Below are 23,863 nucleotides of genomic sequence, written 5' to 3' on the forward strand. Positions count from 1 at the left end.
GCTTCTGTTTCTGTTCAGGTAAAACCGATTGGCAAATTTCTATCACCTTTCTTCGTGTGTCTTCTTTCTCAGTTTCCATGGCACCGTGTAGTTTGAGGTTCCATCTTCTGGAGTATCTTTCCAGATTAGACAGTCTCAGCTGGTGGTTATCCAGTTGGTCTTCGCCTCTTTTTACTTTTCTTTCAAGGTCATTCACTTTTTCCTTTACATCTTTCATTTCAGCATGCATAAAGTCAATCGATTTTTTGAGACCTTCATTCTTCAGAGCATTCTCTTTCACCATGATTTCCAGACTGTCCGATCTTCTGTTTATCAATGCTGAAAGATGGGATATGATCTCGTTTGAAGTGGGTGGATCGTTGCTGCCGGAGTCGTACATCACTTTTTTTTATGCTGGAGATTTGAGAGGTGTAGCAGGGAGGGATGGAAAGTCATCCATATCTTCAACATTTGGAGCAACTGATGACTGGGATGAGGCGTAGTTGTGGCAGTTGTCCACAAGTATGTTGCCTGAGGTAGCGATAGCTTCAACAGCCTCTCCAGATGCTAGCTTGGATTTTGATATATCTAAACCTCTCTTTGCACCTTTTGAAGTCGGCATTCTGCTTCTTATCTCTTAGAGGTCAATGTATTCTTGTTTATAAAGAGATTTGTTGGTGTTTTAAAGAATAAAGTCAGGGTATTACCGTATTTCAATAACTTTTTGTGCAGAACTCGGTAAAGAGCGTCTACTCACTCCGCCATCTTGGTCGCCCCCCGATGTCTCCTGTAGTGATATAACTCATTGTTCCCATCTACCTACCTGGTAGATTAGGATTCACATTTCCCTTATACTGCCCCCTGAAGCTATGGAGTTGATCCTACCTGGAACAATCCTCCAAATCAATGTTCAGGAGCAAAAATAAAGGCAGGATAGCCAAATCTTAACAGTATTTATTTATCATTTTATTTTAGTGTAAACTTACACCAGAAAATATCCATAAAAATACTAATAAGGTACCAGAGTGAAAAGCAGCAGATTAAAAGGAGTTAATAGATCAAAACGATACCTACCTTTACTAGATGTTAACTTTGCTAGATGTTAACTCTAATAATTCAAACAACTAATTTCTATTCTAAAATAATTCATTTTGTGAATTTTTTTTACATATTTTGTCAGCAGTGAAACGTATTGTCTAGTATCATTAGATTGAAATGTATTGATCCTTTTTTGCTTTTGATAGTGGTGGCTTGGAGAAGATGAAAACCTAAAAAGCTGTCAGGATGAAAACCTAAAAAAGCTGTCAGGATAAGACAAGACAAAACTTTATTGATCCCTGGAGGGAAATTCAGTTGTTACAGCAGCCAAACAACAAATATAGCAGTTAAAAAAAACAAATAGTTAGTAAAAATTAAAATAGTAACAAAAAGTGGAAGTAAAAGTACACATCATAAATGAATAAGTAAATCCAGCAGCAGTTTCAACAGTCCTAAATTGTGTCATTCTATAGTCTAACTGCTGCTGGGAAGCAAATCATTGGGACAAAGAACCTCCTGTAGCGGATCATATATCAAAACAACCAAGATTTTTTTTATTTTTTTTTGAAAAGTTCATTTCTACACATTTAATATTCACTTGTGTCTCCCTCTAATGAAGTTACTGCATCAACATGGTATGGAGGCCATCAGCCTGTGGCTCTGTGTACATGAACTAAAAGCTTCATTAGAACACTGGGGTTTCACCCCAGAAGTTTTAAGCATAAAAGCTTATTTTAAAATATTTAATTTTTCTGAGATACAGAACTTTTCCCCTGTAAAATAAAGTCTTCTGCTGTGGTACAGAGGTTGAGAGGTCGACCTTTTATCAAAAAGTTTAGAATTTAGAGTTTACACTAAATCCTTACATTGTCAAGAAAAAGTCTTACAAGTTCTCATGTGTTTGTTGACACAAGATACTTGACGAAAACTTTTATCACATTTTTTACAAGTAAAAGGCTTTTCTCCTGTGTGAGTTCTCATGTGTGTTTTGAGATGATGTATTTGATTAAAACTTTTTTTACATTCTTCACATGAAAAAGGCTTTTCTCCTGTGTGAGTTCTCATGTGTGTTTTGAGAGTAAATATATGACTAAAGCTTTTCTCACATTCTTTACAAGAAAAAGGCTTTTCTCCTGTGTGAGTTCTCATGTGTCTTTTGAGATTAGATACATCTCGAAAACTTTTTTTACATTCTTTACAAGAAAAAGGCTTTTCTCCTGTGTGAGTTCTCATGTGTGTTTTGAGATTAAATATATAACTAAAGCTTTTATTACATTCTTTACAAGAAAAAGGCTTTTCTCCTGTGTGAGTTCTCATGTGTGTTTTGAGAGTAAATATACGACTAAAGCTTTTCTCACATTCTTTACAAGAAAAAGGCTTTTCTCCTGTGTGAGTTCTCATGTGTGTTTTGAGAGTAAATATACGACTAAAGCTTTTCTCACATTCTTTACAAGAAAATCTCTTACCTTCTGCATGGATTCTTATATGAATTCTGAACAGAGATATGTTACCAAAGCTATCACCACATTCTTTACAGATATAACATCTTTCATCAGACCCAGTTTCCATGTAGTCAGACGTGTTCGTTTTTATTCTTGAGTTTTCACCAGACCTGATAGAGGAAAGTCTTTCTTCTTTTGCAGATTGTTTGTATTTCTTACCAAGATTTGTCTTCTTGGGATTTTTTCTAACATCAGAGTCACACTGACCTGCTGACATGTGAGACCTGTCCACACTTTGGACATGTCTTCTGTCTCTTCTCTTCCTCTGATCTCTGTTCTGTGAGTCTGTCTCTTCATCTGTAGTTGATGTTGATTCTTCATGTTGGTTTCCTTCTTCATCCTGACTACCAGTTACATTAAAGCTCTGCTGATTGTTTAGATCTGCTTCACTGTTCTCATCTTCCTCATAAGTAGGAATCTCCATCAAGGTATCAGTCTCCTGCTTCAGATCAAGCTGCTCTTCATCCTGACGGTTGCAGAGTTCCCCTGGTTCCTCTTTAATCTGTGAAGGTTCCGGTTCTTCATGTTCCACACTGAAGTTCCTCTGCTGGATGCAGAGATCTTCCTCTTTATTCATCCAACACTGGTGGAGGACTGCAGGGACACAAGAACAGATACTATGGTGACTTTATTTATTCTTAAGTATCAATACAAATGATTGCAGTATCATTCAGTATATGCACATTAAAAAACTTTTAATAAAAAAAGGGTTTTGTTTTCTTTAACACAACAGTATAAAACTGTGCTGAAAAAGCCCCCCCTACACCTCCCCCCTATGAGGAGAGCTGTTTCAGTCAATAAAAAGTCTGAACCAGTTAAAGATAGAATATATTTTTTCTTTGTTTTTTTTAAGGAAATGAAATTACAGATAAGTAATTCATAAAAGGTACAAACAGGTCTTTAATGTTATATAACTGTATACCCAAATTAAATCATGCTGAGATAAATAGGTCAGATTTACTAGAAAGGGGACAGAGGGATTAACAGAAAATGTACTTTTAACCCGATTCTGTCTCCAATTATTTTGATATGAAATTACAAAAAGGAAAACAGTTTGAAAACAAATAGAATGTTTTAGATTCTTGTCATTATTGACTGTAAAGATGCAGGCATCTAAAATAAATGTTTGACGGTCTCTGAGGCTTCTTTCAGCACACCAGCTGTGTTATGTTAGGAATATTCTGCTAATAAAGTTACATTCACATGTCTGTTATTGTATTCATTTTATTTAGAAATCACCTCCAGGACCGAGGTCTGGGGCCCCATCAATCGGGATCAGAAACTTGCCTGTGGTGGCGTTGGTGGGTGTGTTTATGTGTGCGTGTTAGCCTGGAGGTGCTGCTGGCAGCGCAGACGATAAAAATGTGTCAAAAATGGACAGAAACAATTTGACAAAAATGGCTCAATTTAAATTAGCCATTTTATTATTAAATATATTTCATTTTGCTTTGAAAACCTGTTCATTGTTTTAAAACAGAATTTTAAATGTTAATATTAATCATGTTGAATATTATTATAATTGTATCTCTTTTTTTCAGAAACTGATTTCTAAATCAATATTTTCCAAAGTAGCTTTTTTTATGTTGCTGTTTTTCAGAATGACTTATTTACTTCATGAAGAGTTTTTTCAGCAGAATGAGTCTGTCTGTCAATCAGTGAAAGTGGGTGGGATCTAAACATTGGCTGATCCCTGGAAATCGACTTGTGTTCCTAGATACCCGCTCTGTGGTGTTCCAGTCAGAGAGATGACATATTTCTGTTGTGAAACCGGAGGAGCTTTGTAGAATCCAAGCGCGGACACAAAAATGGAGTGGCGAACTAGGTTTTATTATATGGCAGAGGGGATGAATGGAATGGAGGGGAGGAGAACAGGCCAGCAGGTGAGCCCACGGAACCACATCAATTTCAGCGATATCTGCATAGCTTTGCTGACATTAGAGGATCACATAGAGACAAACAATCTGTCTGCTGCAGAAGATGCAAACATGGACTACTCTGTTTTTCTAGTTTGAGGGTTCATGTGTCAAATTAACGCAGAACCGACCCTAAAACAGCCCAAAGCCATTTTTACCTGCAACACCGCCAGTTCTGGTAACACTGTGGATGTGTTGAGGTGCATACTTCCCCCTAGTGTTGAGGGTGTGCATTGCTTCGTCATGTTTGCTGAAGCGACTTTGATCAATGTAGTTAAGGTGCTGCTGCTTATGTCTGAGTAAAAGGGTAGCCAATCACAAAAGTGTCTCTGCCTTGTCTGGTTTGCAATCATTGGTCTTGTTGTTACACTTCAGTTACAGGGACACGGTGATTGGTCGAAATGCATCTTGGGTATGCGTGATGCATGACAGGATATTGCTCACAGCCAGTCCGGTAGCAGCCAGCCTAATCTTATGATATTTTTTCTGATTTTCATCGAGACAGTAATAGATCGATCATTCTTTTATTTTTACCCCTATTGAATGCTCACAGAGACACGGAAGTAGCGGCAGAAAGCAGCTTTTGCAGCAAGATGGACGGAGAGAATACCAGGATGTGAATGAACGTGATTACCGATTCTTTTGTGCTTTTTAAAATAAGTAAATCTGATCTCTAAACATCCTCCTTGTCTTGAATGCAGTGTAATGAGACACACACAGAAATGTGAAGGTATCTACTGTAAATCCAACTACTACTCACATCTGTGTCTATGAATAACAGGAAAAATGATCCAGTAGTAGTTAGCATGTAGCCCAATAGCCTTCAAATGTTAAGCGACTGCTAAAGAGTATGTTAATAAAAGACAAGCCCTGAATATTATTATTCCTATTCGACCCCAAACTACAATATCAGCTGGCTGTCTCTGTCTACTGGCCGGCCAGCGGCCCGAACGCCATTGCTTTTACAGTCCAGTTTTAGTGTACTTAAATGGTAAATACCAAGTAATATTCAAGTGAACATACCCAGTATTTAGTACTGAAATTACCATGTAGTTGAGTAGAAATAGGGCTGACTTTCTTTTACAGTCCAGTTTCAGTGTACTTAAGGGGTAGTTTCTGTGGTAAATTTATGGTAAATACCATGAAACATGTGAGTGCAGACTTAAATTGTCCTCTTTTCTCATCTACTTCTACCCTTCCTCTCTTCTCTATTTTTGATCATCATTTATCATTTAGTTCTCCATGCCTCTGTTTGGTGCAGTGCGATTCATGTACTGTCCCTCTTTTCCTCTTCCCTCCTGGGGAGTGGGAGTGCTTCCAGACTCCAGTTGACTCATCCGTGCTCCAGTTCCTGACCGTCTACCTCGCCTTTGCTCCTGTTCCTACACCTGGCTGTGGATCCTGCCTCTGATGAGTACTGGCTCGTCTCTGCTCTGTACCTGACCGAGTACCTCGCCTCTGCTCCTGCTCCTACACCTGGCTGTAATAATAATAATGGATTGGATTTATCTGCGCTTTTCAAGACACTCAAAGCGCTTACATTGTGTCCATTATTCATTCACTCCTCATTCATACTTGGTGATGGTAACTACGGTTGTAGCCACAGCTGCCCTGGGGCAGACTGACAGAGGCATGGCTGCCAGTTCCTGTCTACGGCCCCTCTGACCATCACCGGGATCATTCTCGCACATAAACACACCAGTGGAGCCACAATGGAGGCAAGGAGGGTGAAGTGTCTTGCCCAAGGACACAACGATATTTTGGCTGGTGGGAGCGGGGATCGAACCGCCAACCCTTCAATCATTGGACGACCCGCTCAACCACCTCAGCCACTGGTTCCTGTCTCCGGCTCGACTCGCGCCTTTGACTGTCCCCCCCAAACACGGCTGGATGAAGCTCGTCTGCTGGACTTTATCTATGTAGTTGTTGTGTTAGATAATTTAATTATTCTCTAAGAGTTCTGGTAAATCGCCTGTCCTTCCTGGGGGAGAATCCCTCCTTCATGTGGGCACCCCTGAGGTTTCTTCGTTTTTTCCGGAATCTGTTTTTTTAGGAGTTTTTCCTTACCGCGAAGGGGGTCTAAGGGCAGGGATGCCAGTATAGCTTAGTCAGTTTGTTAGTTCATTTTAGTATTTTCCTATTGAAGTACCATGTAAGTACCCAGTAAATTCCATAAAAAGAACCATGTAAGTACCCTGAAAGTACCCAGTAGTTACACAATAAGTACCACGTAAATACCACTTAAGTACACTGTAAGTACTCTAAAAGAAAGCGTTACCAATTATAATCGGTTAACAGAAATGCTTTTTCATTTTCACAATGTAACTGAATCAAATGACTCAAAATTAAAATTAAAATAAAAATCAATCGTTCAAAATACATTTTCTTTTTCTACATTAAAACCGCTTATTCTGTGTCATAATTAAAACCAAAATGCAAAGAGGGGATTTTCGTTTTCACATCCACTCTGCGAATAGTGTTTCAAAACTCAATTCCAGTTTGCATTTCCAGGAGGGATGTGGGGTGATGATGTCAGTGGGTGTTAGCCCAACCAGCAAACGGCAAAAGTTTAGCATGGTGAAATCTGCTAGAGCTGTTCATGGGGCTATAGCTGTCCTGGAACAGCAAAATCAGCGTGAAGTTGCAGGAGAAGATCTTCTAAATGTGCTTTTATTACTGTTCTGATTATTATTAAGGGCCTGCTCGCTCATAATTTTTAAATTTGTGCGGCCAGTGCTTCTTTCTTGGCTGGAAGAAGGTTTAGCATTAAGCTAATACGTGCTAAAAACATTAGTCGTGGAGGAACACATCTTGTTCGTTTAGATTCCAATTCAAAAATGCTGACAATGAGTCTCTGTCCCAATATTTATGGACCTGACTTGCATTATGGGACAAGTCTGATGCATGATGGGATACATAGCATGTAGCCCTCAGATAAATAGCTCTTTTCAATCAGGCTTTTTACAGCAATTATTAGGTTAGATTAAAAATAGATTTATGAAATGACTTAATAGTTAATGATTCATTAATCACACAAAGAATTCATCTCATGACAGTTCTGAAAACACTGTCATAATTTAATTTTTGGGAAATTTTTAAAAGCTACATTTAATAAATGATTGTCTTAACAGCCATAAAAAATTAAATAAAAAGTATTTTGTTAAACAGTCAAGAGGAACTTTGTGGCTCTCTTTGGGTTTTGGTCTGGAAGAAACTGGATCAAATGGTTCTTCATGTGTTAAAGGTTCCAGACTCTTGATTTCCACTGAAGCTATGAGTATGAAATGTCATTCCACAGACAAAGCATCAACAAAATGATCCTGATGCTGCTGAGGTTCTTATGGAAGTGAAGCAAATCTCAGCAGAGATGAAGTTTTCTAAACTGAAATCACTGACATTAAACAGCCTGAACATTCATGGAGCTGAACTGGACACAGAAAAACCTCCCTGTTGTGTTTCCACCCACCAATGAGGAGCAGTTTGATGAAGATGAAGCTGCACTGGAGGAAGAATCAGTCCAGAAAAGATGGAGAACAATTCTGACACTAAGCAGTTTTTCACTGATGTGTTCAGGTTTGAATCTTTTCTGTCTGCAGATCCATGAGCAGGACCCTGTCTTTGGGTTTTAGCTTGAAATGTAGTTTTGGAAATAGAATCTGTCTGAATGTCTGGAATTGGAGACATGGAGACATCAAAGAGGTTCAGATGGGATTTTGGGTTTGACAGAGAAATCTGCTGAAAAGAACTGAACTACAAACTTAGAACCACAGTCGACAAAACAGATTGTACTTTTTTATCTGCCAACAATATTCTCTTTGATCTGTTAAGGTTTCCTGTTTGTCGTTAGCTGGAGGGACTAACTAAGATCATATGATTTGAAGAATGTTGTCGGCTGCACTGACCAACAATGTCTTCTGTCTTTTCAACTGGAAGGGACAGAAGAGACTCTTCCAGGACACGCTGTTGATGGACTGCATGTTTGGAGAGCTTGAAGCTCAAGATAGAACCGTTGTTGAAGTGAACATACCGATAGTGTGGAGATGAAGATCAGAGTCACACTGACCTGCTGACATGTGAGAGCTGTCCACACTTTGGACATGACTTCTGTCCCTCCTCTTCCTCTGATCTCTGTTCTGTGGGTCTGTCTCTTCATCTGTAGTTGATGTTGATTCTTCATTTTGGTTTTCTTCTTCATCCTGACTATCAGTTACATTAAAGCTCTGCAGTTCCTCTTTAATCTGTGGAGGTTCTGTTTCCTCCTGTTCCTCTTTAATCTGTGGAGGTTCTGGTTCCTCCTGTTCCTCTTGAATCTGTGGAGGTTCTGGTTCCTCCTGTTCCACTCTAAAGTTCCTCTGCTGGTTGCATTGATCTGCCTCTTCAGTCATCCAATGCTGGGGGAGGACTGCAGGGACACAAACACAACAAGGAGCATTTTATACATTTTCAGGACTTTTGGGTTTTGTCAAGCTTCAATAAACTCTGTGATCATTGGAATATGAATATGTCTGAGGAGTCTGGAGGACAACAAGAGACTAATGGAAGCAATAAATATAGATGCCATTATATTATTTAATAAACGTGTCATTAATTTAAAATTTAAAAAAAAAAATCAAAATTGTCATTATTTAATCAAAATTCAATGCTAAGTGATTTACACAGGTTCCATTTCTAAGTTCTTCTAATCTTCTACATTCTATTCTATTTCTCCATCTGACATTGACACAGTTTAAAGGTGAACTTTGTTTCAGGGTGATGGTTGAACTCCCGCCTTTTTTCTGCCTTGTGCAAACAGATGGGAAGAAAACTTGAAACTTTGTTCTTCCAGTTTGTTCTTCTGGTTCTAGAGAAGGAAAGTGATGATTCCACTGGTGACAGAAACAAACACACAGTAGTGTCTGATAAAAAAACATCAATGAACACTCATGGATCATGTGTGACACATGTTACTGGCATCTGCATTTATGGCGCACAGCCGGGACTTGAACACACCGGGGTGTGGTTCCACCAGCACAAGCAGCTGCTCCAGATGTGTACATTGGAATGTGTACACAAGTGGCTTCTGGACAATTTTGGAAAGATGTACACAAAAATACACAACTGGACAGACTGGACCCTCCAGCAGACAGGCTGTAGGTCAGAGGTGGGCACTGAGGTCTGCATTCCTGCATGTTTTCCAGCATACCCTGCTCTGGCATGTTCTAATTGGCTGGACACACCTGAACCAGGTAATCAGCCATGAGTAGGGCAAGACTATCTGGAAATCATGCAGACACACCGGCCCTCGAGGCCTGTAATTGCCCACCCCTGCTGTAGGTAATAACCAAGTCCAAAGTGTGTCCTCTGTTGTGAGCAGCTGTGGGACATTTTTGAAATCTGTGGAAAACTCACAATCATGACATCATCAATGTTTTCCACAGCTATCACTATCAATTGGGTAGACAAAAAAAAATTGAAAATAAATATAACTTAAAAAAAATAATCCATAAAAATAAGGGTCCATTACAAAAGTTGAAATAGATCAAATAAATTACACAATGTCTGGGCATTCTTATGATTCATGTAATGTAAAGATTTAGAGAATAGGTTGAGACGGTTGAGTAATCCATTAATGTGAGATTTCACCCAATAAAATGCTTTGAAATTACAATCAGTGCATTAATCAGAAAGTCCAGATTTTTGTGAATAAATTGTAATCGAATTTTAATTGTATTCCAATTTAAAGGGCTAATGATGATATTTTTGTATTTGAGCCAATTATGAAAAGAAGACCAAAACTCTTTTACATGAAAACATTCCAAGAAAAGACTTTCCACAGTTTCTACATAATTTCCACAAAAGACAAAAAGATCACTATCCCAGTTAAAGAGAGAATGTAAAAATGATTGGAAGGGTAAATATCATTTAACGGGAGTGCCCCAAAAATAGCACTGCTCATATAGCAAATCAATATATTGTGGCGATCTGGGGTTTAGCCCCGGCTTCATCTTTTAAGACTCATGGGAAGTGGGGAATCTGGGGTGTGTTCAATTGCTCACCAGAAGTGAGGGAGCTGTGAGCAGAAGTGAGTTTAATGCTGTTTGGATGTTGGTGGGCGTGTTCAAAATTAACAGACATAACAGACTGCCAACATATGTGAGTGTCGTTTTCGACAAACTGGGGTTGTGCTTAGCATGGGGCACGGGGAGCAGATTCGGACATGTCAAGTGGAGCCGCTACTAAGTAAGAGGATATTTAATTTAGACTTGGGCACAACGGTACTTACCTGGATAGTAAAGGGTGGTGATTCAGTGCTTGCTATTTAGTAATTAATGCACTTCAGTTCTGCTGTCATGAAATATATGGCAGAGGATGGAACGGCCTGAAACTTGTGAATCGGTGTTCCCGCCTTTGAGAAAGAGGTGCGTGTGTGTGAGGAGGAGAAGGGGAGGGGTAGTGGGTGCAGGTTGCGAGGTGAAACGGCACACGGAGACCATTGTGGAACACCCGGATCAGCGGTTGGCTTAAATTACTCAGCTCATTCTAATAATGTCATTCTTCACTAACTATAGCAGACATTTTTACTACTTGTCTGTATTTTCCATATCCATTTATTTTTACGGTTGTTTAGTTGGTGATAGTAACGTATAAATAAAGACAGCAGGTAATGCTGGCTGGAAAACAGCTGCACTTTTTCAGACCATAAATAAACAATAGATCATTTGTTTATGAAAGTATTGAGAATTTTGGAGGATTTTAATGTTGGTGTTGTAAAAAATTAGGAAAATGGCAAATATTTTGGAGTAATCCCACTGAGGAGTTCTGTAATTAAGTTTTTAATGTTTTATGAGACCTAAACATGATTTTCACAATAACAGGTTTTTAAATAATCAAATCCCTCTGATATGTTTCACAAAGACACACACACAGGACCAAAGACACACACACAGGACCAAAGACACACACACAGGACCAAAGACACACACACAGCACCAGAGACTAGGCCTGGGCGATAAATCGATTAAATGAATTAATTCGAATTTTTTGTTACGGGCGATTTCAAAAATAACTAAATCGAGTTTTTATGTGGCGCATTTTTGGCTCCCCAGAGCTTCCGTAGCATTAGTTTCACACGGCGGTATGGCACATGACAATCGACACACGAAGCAGCAAGCGACAGCATGGCTACCGGCGAGAGTTGGAAGTTTGTTCCCAAGAAAGGAATCAAATCATCTGTTGATGGAACTGGTCTGGGTTTACTGCCACAGATGTGGAGGAAGAGACCCCCCCCCCACGCTGCCTAATTCCCATCGGAGTCAAAGGCTCGCACGCGCCCAGTTCTCTTACACACGCACGCGCCCTGACACACACACATACTCATACTACAACGCCTGTATAATTGGTTCATTAGTTAGATAGTTGGTTGTTACTGTTATTTGTTAATAAAAAACACTGCGTTGTAATTATTACTTGTACCGATATATTCATTTGAGACGCGGCCGCTGTAGGATTTTGTTTTTGGAGGAGTCGGCCGCGGGGGGGACTCCTGCTGCTTCATCATCTTTTCCGTGGAGAAGACGGGGTTTATTAATTTCTTTAAAGCCTTAGACCCCAGATATGAGCTGTATTGTTAATTTTTTATTTTTAGGCCATATCGCCCAGCCCTACCAGAGACACACACACATGACCAAAGACACACACAGGACATCACACACAGGACCAAATACACAGACACAGGACCAAAGACACAAACAGGACCAATGACACAGACATAGGACCGAAGACACACACACAGAACCAAAGACACAGGACCAAACACACACACACAGAACCAAAGACACAGGACCAAACACACACACAGGACCAAAGACACACACAGGACCAAAGACACATGACCAAACACACATACAGGACCAAAGATACAGGACCAAACACACACACAGGACCAAAGACACAGGACCAAACACACAGACACAGGACCAAACACACACACACAGGACCAAATACACAGGACCAAACACACACACACAGGACCAAAGACACAGTACCAAACACACACACAGGACCAAAGACACACAGAGGACCAAAGACACAGGACCAAAGACACACACAGGACCAAAGACACAGGACCAAACACACAGACACAGGACCAAACACACACACACAGGACCAAAGACACACACAGGACCAAAGACACAGGACCAAAGACACACACATGACCAAAGACACACACGGGACCAAAGACACACACGGGACCAAAGACACACACAGGACCAAAGACACACACAGGACCAAAGACACACACAGGACCAAAGACACACAAAGAACCAAAGACACACACAGGACCAATGACACACACAGGACCAAAGACACACACAGGACCAAAGACACACACATGACCAAAGACACACACAGGACCAAAGACACACACAGGACCAAAGACACACACAGGACCAAAGACACACACAGGACCAAAGACACACACATGACCAAAGACACACACAGGACCAAAGACACACACATGACCAAAGACACACAAAGGACCAAAGACACACACAGGACCAAAGACACACAGAGGACCAAAGACACACACAGGACCAAAGACACACAGAGGACCAAAGACACACACAGGACCAAAGACACACACAGAACTTCACAAACCAAGCAGAAATGAACTTATTGCTAAAAATGATGTCAGGAGTTCAGCTCTAAGAAAAGGACAAAAGAGCAAATAAAACGGAATAATTTGATTTATTATTTCTAATTATTAATATTCCCTGGCTTTGTTTGTTCATATTTGCTTAATTTCACAGAATGTATTTATTATTCCGGATTAATATTCCTGTTTGTTTTTATTTACATTTATGTTTAAAAGGTTAAAAGTAAGTTAAAGTTTTAAAAGTTTAAAAGTTTAGCTTTGGTCTGTTCAATAAATGTTTATTCTTGTTCGGCCCGCAACCTGAACCCCCCCCCCATAATACAAGTCTAGAAAATTCACGCATGTTTTTGTGTGTAAAATAGGGCACACACAAGGATGTCCGCAAACTGTGTGGGTTTTTTCTTTGTTTTTGTTTTTTTTTTTTTGGGGGGGGGGGGGGGGGGGGGCGCTGGGAGGTTTTTAGTGGCGCCCTTCAAACCGCTTAGTGCCCATGAAATAGCCCTCGGTCTAAAAAAGGTTGTTTAACCAGTGATGAAAGTCAGGCAAGGAAAAAATCCCTGAACTTTTCTTTGAGCGATATGGCAGGCACAGAGCGAAATTTTGGAAAAATACGTGGTCTTAGATGCATTCTGGTGCATTCTGGCAGCTAGTTATTCACTTCTTTATCAAGAAACTAAGACTAATTGGAGCATCATGATTTGTCATTCAAACCCCTAGTTTGACTCTCCATTAAGGACTTGCTGGTCCTAAAAAAGAATTTGGAAAATTGCTCAAAGTAACACAATCCTACAATCTATGCTTTTCCTTAAAGCTGCAAAACATACAATTGCTAAAATATAGTAACATCAAAGCCCCAAATGGCAAAAAGAACACCAGTAACTATGATATTCTATGAAAATACCTCAGTTATTTATACATTATTTCTGCTTTAGAAATGACTGATGTACAACATCCACTTGCACTGTTTTCTCAAACTATAATTACATCAAAATATGGGATCTGCTTTAAACTATAATTCTATAACATAATACATCAATTCTTTAACACCAATACTAAGTAATCTGGGAAATATCAAAACAAACATACAAACTAAACTAAACATTGTAAACATTATTTTTTAAGGGAGTGCGGGTCCAAACCATCAAATACTTATAATTAATGTTAACTATACTGAACTAAATCATGGTAATTAGGAAATACAAATAAATTAGATAGAGAAATGTATTCAAAATAAAAACTGAAACTCAAAACTAAAATTGAAATTATTTCAAAATGTGGTTTTGAGATTATTTTACACAAAAAAGTATTTGACCTACACTACCTTAAAAATCTTTTTTTTTTTTTCCAGCCAAGACCACTTCAATTTGTTTTTTATCGTCTTCTCACAACTGAGGTCGTGACCACGCTCAATAATGACGATGCCTGCCATTATTTTAACACAAATTTGATCGCAAACTCTTCAGATGTGTTTGTGAAAGTTTAGCGTGGGTCCGCCAGTTTTGGTCTCTAGGGAAGCAAGTCACGCTGACCACGTGGTGCAGACAGAGCCAATCAGACCCGTCGACGCATCCGAAAGCAACTAAAACGTCCCGTCATTGGTCAATTAGGCCGGGAAGACGAAAGATGGCCACGACCATAGAGGAAGCGATCTGCGGAGAAATATAGAAAATAAAGCTAAAATTAGCTGATTTCAGACCATTTTCTAATCCGGAAAGCGATTTGTCCGTAGAGATCAGGTCTTTATTTCCCGGAAAGTACGTTCGGTTTGCTCAAAAACCCGGATTTCCGGGAATTCCCGGAAGACTTTCATCACTGTTTAACATTCATTCATTCATTCATTACATTTAGTTAGATGTATAAGTTATATCTGGCCTTTTTTGAGGACAGACACTATGCTGATGTGGCCCTCAGTGAAAATGAGTTTGACACCCCTGGTGAAGAACCACCAACTAACACCGCGGTCAAGTGAGCCGACATCTGCGGAAGTGCGGTCACGCCAGCCGTCACTGACTTTTAGCATGCGCGTTTACATCATAGTTTACGGTACACACACCCAGCGAGCTGGAAAGACGGCATAAAGCGCGGACATCACCGATGTCACTGTTACCCATTATAGAAATGACATGTACTGTACTCTGAAATAAATGAGAGTTATTGCATGCCCTGTATCGTTATTTGATGTACAAATGTATTCATTTGGATTGCATGTCTGTTCATTCCATAATAAACTACCAGAAATAACGTGTTTTGTCTGAAATATAATCAATCAGACAGATTCTAAAAGTGAGATTTAACACCGACAAGAGTGTTTTGTGGGTTGTTGAGCATGACATGGAATGGAATAGAGCAGAAATGAAGAAACTCCAAGTAAAATCACATCTGGTCCTGTCAACTCTTTCTAAAGTTGCTTCATTTAAGGTGACGCAAAACTTTCACTGGATTATTGTTGGTAATGATGTTCACTAATATCATAGCAAGTTTGAAGAAAAATGACTGGAGAATATTAGAGATATTAAAGTTATAGAACAATTTTGGTCTCCTCATTTACAGACACTGTGTAATAAGTAAACCTTACAAAATGCTACTTCTTTCAAAAGGTGACGCAAAACCTTCACTGGATTATAGTTGGGAATAATGTTCACTAACATCACAGTAAATTTGAAGAAATTTGACTGGAAAAAATAAGAGATTTAGACATTATAGTACACCTAAGCATCCTGCTTGTATAGTTAAAATAAAACTTGTGAACCCTTCAAAAGGGCACTTTATCAAAAGGTGACGCAAAACTTTCACTGGATTATGGTTGGTAATAATGTTCATGATCATCGCAGCAAATTTGAAGGAATATGACTGGAGGAAATTAGAGATATTAAAGTTATAGAACAATTTGGGACTCCTCATTCACAGACAGTGTGTAATATGTAAACCTTACAAAATGCCACTTCTGTCAAAGGTGACGCAAAACTTTCACTGGAATATGGTTGGTAATGATGTTCACGATCAGATCAGCAAGTTTGATGAAAATTGACTGTAGAACAGTCATAGATATTAACATATTAGACCAATTCAGGCTTCCTCATACATAGTCATAGTATAACATTTGAACCATCCAAAATACCACTTTTTTCAAAGGTGACGCAAAAATTTCACTGGATTATGGTTGGTAATAATGTTTATGATCATCACAGCAAGTTTGAAGAAGAATGACTGCAGAATATTAGAGAAATTAAAGTTATAGTTCTCCTAAGCATCCTGCCTTTATAGTTAAAGTAAAACATTTGAACCATCCAAAATACTCCTTCATCAAAAGGTGACGCAAAATTTCACTGGAATGTTGTTGGTATTGATGTTCATGACCATCACAGCAAATTTGAAGAAATTTGACTGTAGAAAAATACAGATATTGACATTGTATACCAATTCTGGCCTCCTCATTCATAGTCGGAGTATAACATGTTTATAAACCTCCATATTAGGTAAATACATTTTTTTGCAATAATTTTTCTTCAAACCTGCTGTGATGTTAGTGAACATCATTACTGCCATATTCCAGTGAAAGTTTTGCGTCACCTTTGATAAAGGAGTATTTTGGATGGTTCACATGTTCTAATATGACTATGTAAGAGGAAGCCTGAATTGGTCTAATATGTTAATATCTTTACTGTTGTTCTGCAGTCAATTTTCATCAAACTTGCTGATCTGATCGTGAACATCATTACCAACCATATTCCAGTGAAAGTTTTGCGTCACCTTTGACAGAAGTAGCATTTTGTAAGGTTTACAGATTACACACAGTCTGTGAATGAGAAGACCCAAATTGTTTTATAACTTTAATATCTCTAATATTCTCCAGTCATTTTTCTTCAAATTTGCTGTGATGTTAGTGAACATCATTACCAACAATAATCCAGTGAAATTTTTGCACCACCTTTTGATAAAAAGCCCTTTTGTATGGTTCACATATTACACTTTAACTACATATGACGAAGCCTGTATTAGACTATAATGGCAATATCTTTCATTTTCTCCAGTCATATTCCTTCAAATTTGCTGCAATGATCATGAACATTATTACCAACCATAATCCAGTGAAAGTTTTGCGTCACCTTTTGATAAAGTGCCCTTTTGAAGGGTTCACAAGTTTTATTTTAACTATACAAGCAGGATGCTTAGGTGTACTATAATGTCTAAATCTCTTATTTTTTCCAGTCAAATTTCTTCAAATTTACTGTGATGTTACTGAACATTATTCCCAACTATAATCCAGTGAAGGTTTTGCGTCACCTTTTGAAAGAAGTAGCATTTTGTAAGGTTTACTTATTACACAGTGTCTGTAAATGAGGAGACCCAAATTGTTCTATAACTTTAATATCTCTAATATTCTCCAGTCATTTTTCTTCAAACTTGCTATGATATTAGTGAACATCATTACCAACTATAATCCAGTGAAAGTTTTGCGTCACCTTAAATGAAGCAACTTTAGAAAGAGTTGACAGGACCAGATGTGATTTTACTTGGAGTTTCTTCATTTCTGCTTGAATCCATTCCATGTCATGCTTAACAACCCACAAAACACTCTTGTCGGTGTTAAATCTCACTTTTAGAATCTGTCTGATTGATTATATTTCAGACAAAACACGTTATTTCTGGTAGTTTATTATGGAATGAACAGACATGCAATCCAAATGAATACATTTGTACATCAAATAACGATACAGGGCATGCAATAACTCTCATTTATTTCAGAGTACAGTACATGTCATTTCTATAATGGGTAACAGTGACATCGGTGATGTCTGCGCTTTATGCCGTCTTTCCAGCTCGCTGGGTGTGTGTACCGTAAACTATGATGTAAACGCGCATGCTAAAAGTCAGTGACGGCTGGCGTGACCGCACTTCCGCAGATGTCGGCTCACTTGACCGCGGTCAACTAACAGACGGGTCCCCAAACAGAAAAGCATGAAGCTCAAATGGCTTCTCTGTTTCTGTGATGAAGGTCACATACCTATGTGGTGTAGCTGCAGCTGTGGTTTCCAGATGACATCCAGCAGTCTGCGCTGACGACAGAGCTCCTGCTCGTACTGGACGATGGTTCCTTCACAGAGTCTGCAGATTTCTTCAGCAGCAGCAGCTAGTCGCTCGCTGATCAACTCTCTCAGAGACTGAAGGGAAGACATGGTTCCTGCTCCGATCTTCAGCTCCAACTCCCACAAACACCGCCGTCCTCTCAACACAAGCTAACGCTGCTAGCGCCTCGTGCTGTGTACTTCCGGGTCACGTGCAGACATTTGGCTGAAACAAAAACGCATAAATTGCTTCGCTGAACTGCAATATGGTTCAAGATATTTTCAGGATTTAAAAAAAAAAGTTTTAATTCTGCAAATGATAAGTAAAATAAAATCATAATAGAAAAAAAAATCATTTTTGGGGAAACTTTATGAGAGCCGTTGTGACGTCATCACACAGTTCCGTTCTCAATCCAATGTTCATTTTACAAAAACAGGCATGAGAGGTTAAATTAACCTTGTTCACATTTGTTTAGTGTATGCCTGAACTACAGTAAACGATAAAGAAATTTCTTCAGGAAACAAAGAAACAAATTTGAAAAAAAAAAAAGAAATTTAACAGCAAAAAATCTTAAATAACTGTTTTTAAAGAGAATAATTAGGAGTATAAATAAACATTCAACTCTAGTCGAAAACAAAGACAAATAATATTTTAGTAATGCTTTCGGTGAAAAAACAAAACAGAGGTTTCCTAGATTTCAGTTAACTTAGATTAACACGTTAATGAGATTTATAACTGAGATATAACATAATGAAAGAAAAGTGAAAAAATGAATGAACAAATGAACAAATAAAATATTTTTAGAATGCTAACCCTTTTTCACCGACATTCTGTGTCTTGTTTCTGTGTCGTCTACAAAGACTTGTTTAATAAAAAAAAAAACTGGAATTATTTTTTTATTATTTCACACAAAATAAACACTTAAGGATTTTTTTCCCTTCTTAATAACTATTTAAATATCACATGTAGTTTCTATAAAATATTGCTTCTTGCTGGTTTTATTTGAACCCTTTCAGCTTTTTCCAGGTCTGAGAGTGTTAACGAAAATGAAAATATTTGACAATCCAGTTGATGAGAAGCTGCAGAAAGACTGAAATCCATCAGATTGTAAAAACGTAGAGGTGGTCCTTTGATGATGATGATGATGTGATGAAGATCAGACGCTGATGTCACTGATGTTCTGGCTGTTGATGGGCTGGATGTGGGTCCTGGTGGTGCTGAAGAATGAAAGATCCTTCTACCTGCAGTCATTCCTGAAGGAAGCTGATTGCAGCTGTTCTCTCCTGACAGATGGAATGATGGGAAATGAAGTTCATGTTGAAGTGTGGTCCAAGCAGAACAGAAAGGTCTCACCTCCAAGTCAGGACTTGGATCAGCTGCTGTTCTCTGGGAGCGTGCACGTGCTGCTGCATGTGCTTCTGTCATGGCGTTCTGGATGAGCTGCTGAGGTCTGTTTGCATCAAGACTCTCAGCTGCTTTAGTCAAACTGCTGAGCGATGGAACAATGGAGCCGTTTCTGAAGGAAGAGGATCAAACATGATGCTCTGCATCCGTTTGCTTCAGGAAGTGGAGGTTTTTTAGAGTCTCCAGACTGTTTCTGAACGGCCAAAGAAAAGCAGCTGATGTGGTTCTGTCTCCTACCAGCAGGGAGCGCTCTCAGCCGGACAGAACAGATCCTCAATGCTGCTCTGAGAAGGACTCTTCTGTTCCAGAAGCAGAGACTGTTCACATCCAGGAGAATCTGGACTCCAATGAATCCCAGAGAATCTCCTCTCTGCTGTTTGGACACTTTGACCAGCAGAGGGCAGCAGAACTTTCAGCAACTCTGGATCTGATCCCACAAAAACAATCCATGGATGATCAGATTTCAGAAGATTTGAAGGATCAAAGACAAAGATGTTCTGAAGAGAAGATGTGAGAAGAAAGTCCAGAATGAATCCACTCTGACTTCTCCTCATGTCTCTGAAGCTTGTGTCTTCATGTCTTCACCTCAGAGTTTCTTCTGGATTCCATGTGGATCAATAATATTGATCATGTTCTGTTGTCATTTTCCATCAGAACTTCAGGCTTTTCTCTGCTGATGATCTCTGAGCTGAACTTCTTGGAGGAATTCCTGAATCTGGGATTTGGAGCAAACAGTCAGAACAAAGGAGGTTTCCATTTCTTCTAAGCTCTGCCAGAAGAAAAGAGCTGAAGCTTGAAGCTGAAGCAGCATTTGCTCAGAGAATCTGTCCTCCAGACCAACAAGTCCCACCACAGCCTTGAAGACGTTTCCAGAAGCAGCAGCAGACTGTGTTCCCATGACGATGCTGAAGTCAGCTGCTGCTCTGCAGGAGAAAGTCTGCAGCTCCTCAGTCAGGAAGCTCTTTCAAGCTCGTGCACATCTGTCAGTGCAGCAGCAGAAAGCCTGTTTCCCTGCAGGAAGTCTGAGACTTTTCAAAGTAAGAGCCTCATGTTGGCAGAGATGGGTTGGATTCTTTGATGCTCCAGTGTCTTTTGGATTCAGGATGAGTTCATGCAGATCTAGAAATCCCACCATGATGATCATCCTTGAGGAATTTCAAAATAAAAGACTTACAAACACCACAATCACTGCTGGATGATAAATACATTTACTCTTTATTTTCTGTCAATAAATCATATTTATCAATAAATCCTTGATTGTAAATGATGGATCTAAAGTTGAAAAGAAGTCAAAGTGCTGACTCAGCACAGATCAAAGGAGACACAGATGATTTCCTGGAATGAAGAAAACATCAAACATCATGATGTGATCTGGAACTGAGCTGTTCTTCAGAAGATCCTCCCAAACATGGAAACTGTTGCTGCAACACGTGAAGGTTTGGTTCTGTTGCTAGTGAGATCTGATGGATCAGAACCAGACTTCTGTCAGCTGGAACTGGGGCTTCTTCCAGACCATGTGGCCTAATGGACAAGGCGTCTGAGTCCGGATCAGAAGATTGAGGGTTCAAGTCCCTTCATGGTTGGATTTAGATAATGTTCTTTACCAGAGAACTTGGCATTTAGCAGTCAGGGGGAGAGAGGAACTTCCTGACAGGAAACATAGTCAATTATCTGACATCCAGGATTCATTTCTTTCTCTGTTGTACTTTCAGACTCACTGGAATCCAGCTGCTATGGTAGAGTGTCCTTGTTGAAGCTTCATGTCTTGTTTGTCTCTTTCATGTTGGTTGATCTCTATGGTTTTCTCTGTGTGGTCAGAAGGTGATGATAAAGGAAACATCCAGTTTCTGCACACGTTACTTTTAGGCTAATGCTAAGTAAACAGAGAAAACATCTCTGATCTGATTGGACCAAAGCATGTTAGTGAAGTCCACAGTGGTTCCTGCTGTGAAGATCTGTTTTTCTGTTTGTGGATGAAGAGAACAAACGTAGCAGTTCTGCTGTTCCTGAAGTTCCAACATCAGGTTCATAGAGACCAGCATAGACCAGATCTGTGTTCCTCCAGGTTCAGGGCTGTGGTCGTATAGAGGTCAGTACTCTGCGTTGTGGCCGCAGGAACCCCGGTTCAAATCCGGGTCACAGCAATATGTTCAGACCAGGAGTCTCACTGATGCAGACTGATTGATAGAATGACTCATGAGGTCATTTGAGTTCATCTGCTGCTGATTACCTGGATCCCTGGATTACCTCCCTCATGTGTTCCACATCCAGCTGCAGACACATCACTACAGCTCACATTCCACTTCTGATCCAGCAGTTAGAACCAGAGCCTGCATTTGCAGCAGGTTCCAACCCACTGACCACTGATCCACACAGGGGGACGTCCTAAGGGGCAGAGTCAGCCACTGGAGAGAGCAAAAAGGAGAAATGGGGGTCACTCTGGGCCTATCTGTGTCTGGACCTTCAGAGGAGCCCCAGCGCTGGTCTTTGCTTGGATTTGTTTTAGACTTGTTCAGAGTCAAATGCATGTTTTAAGGGGAGGAGGATTATTTTGTTGTTGCTGTTTTTATTCCTATTCTTACAATCCACTATATGTCCCGTGTTGAATTCTACTATTAAAATGTGGGAAACAAATGTTTATCAAATCCAAATCAATCCAAAAGCCTGGAGACTGGATGGCCGTGGTCCTCCCTTTGACGTAGACAGTGGTTGCCATGGCTACCTGCACACTCACCGCCGTTGATGGTTTGTTGTGTTTCCCTCTATGGCTGCTATGGTCTTGGTATGGTTGCTAGGTAACGCTGTCTTTGATAATGATGACGTCCATTCTGAGTGGCCTCTAGAATGGACTTTTTTCTTGTGTAACCAGGAGCTGTAACCTTTAGGGCACTAGGACCCAGACAGAGGTCCAGGCAGTGACGGTGTTCAGTGACGGACTGCGCAGCCGCACTTCCTCCAAACGCCACTATTCATCCAGCGCGTGGAGCGCCAGAGTCCAAATGGGCTTAATTAGATCAAACAAATGTTCCTCCATACCTCATCTGTGGATGGCGGGTTGCTGAGATCCCACTACGATCATCTTCTGATCTACTTCCAAACTGTTCCCCATTGTCTTTTCAATCAATCAATCAAACTTTTATTTCAGACTCAGGTGGTCCATAGGAAGAAAAGAGAATAAAATAAAACATAAGATACAAATACAGTATTTATAATAAAAAGTAAAAAAATATATAACTTAAAAAGAGTATAATCGCTGTATCCAGTGTTTCCTTAGGGCAGAAGTGTAGCGGCATGAGCTTCTTTTGGGATCAGTCAGAGACATGATAATTGAGTTCTTAGATTTGTCCAGGCGTTCCATGAGGCTGTACGTTAGTTTACGCAGTAGAGCTTCACAGGTGGGGATGTGAGCATCCACAAACAGATGACTGGCTCTGTACCACCTGGGCACCTGTAGCAGAAGCCTAAAAGCATCATTATAGGCCACTAAGAATTTGTGGAATGTCCCACGTCCATAGTTCCACCAAAGAGGGGCCGTATACAGAGGAGTGCAGTAAGATCTGAACAGCAAACACTTCACTTGAAGAGAACATGCACTGAATTTTCTCATCAGCATATTTGCCTGAGCATAGAGTTTACAGTACTGTCTCTGAATGTCTCTATCATCCCTCCAATCGTCAGTAATGAAATGTCCAAGATATTTGATAGTTGATGTTTGTTCCAGAGTCGTTCCACAAAGCTTAAAAACAGGAAAGTTTACATTTCTGTCGTCTTTGGTCCTTACGATCATTACTTTGCTTTTGGAGGGATTGTATTTTATGTCAAAGTCTTTGCCATAGTCAGAACAAACTTTTAAAAGTGTTTGTAACCCAGCACTGTAGGAGCTAAAAATGACAAGGTCATCAGCATACATAAGATGATTAAAGGTTTGACATCCAACAACACATCCAGTTTTGCACAGATTCAGATTAGTGGATAGGTCATGAATATACACATTGAATAGAAATGGAGAGAGGATCCCCCCCCTGTTGAACTCCATTGCTTACATAAAAAGGCTCTGATAAGACATTGCCCCATTTGACTACCATTGTTTGATTAGCATACCAGAAAGCAAGGAGTCGTACAAGATATTTGGGCACTCCTCGATTAATTAGCTTCTGAAAAAGCTTGAGGTGGTTGACCCTGTCAAAAGCCTTAGTGGCATCAATAAAACACAGAAATACAGATGTATTCAGATGCAGGTATTTCCCAACTATTTCCTGTAACGCGTAGATACACATATCAGTGCCGAGGCTTTTTTTAAAACCAAATTGGTTCTCACTTGTTAA

At 39.6% G+C, this 23,863-nt stretch overlaps 1 long non-coding RNA gene and 1 other non-coding gene across 2 annotated transcripts; one reads left to right on the forward strand and one right to left on the reverse strand.

Annotated features, from left to right (window-relative positions):
- Nucleotides 1-1,289: 1,289 nt before the first annotated feature.
- On the reverse strand, nucleotides 1,290-21,776 carry LOC144988171 (uncharacterized). The gene is made up of 3 exons (XR_013652004.1): nucleotides 18,073-21,776; nucleotides 8,496-8,834; nucleotides 1,290-3,113 (listed from the first exon to the last, which is right to left on the reverse strand). It is a non-coding gene; the product is annotated as an uncharacterized LOC144988171 (long non-coding RNA).
- trnar-ccg (transfer RNA arginine (anticodon CCG)) lies at nucleotides 21,049-21,121 on the forward strand. Its single transcript has one exon. It is a non-coding gene; the product is annotated as a tRNA-Arg (tRNA).
- Nucleotides 21,777-23,863: the final 2,087 nt, after the last annotated feature.

This window comes from Oryzias latipes, chromosome 2 (assembly GCF_053564925.1).
Source record: "Oryzias latipes strain Hd-rR chromosome 2, Olatipes_Hd-rR_3.1".
In the NCBI taxonomy this organism is placed as follows: Eukaryota; Metazoa; Chordata; class Actinopteri; order Beloniformes; family Adrianichthyidae; genus Oryzias; species Oryzias latipes.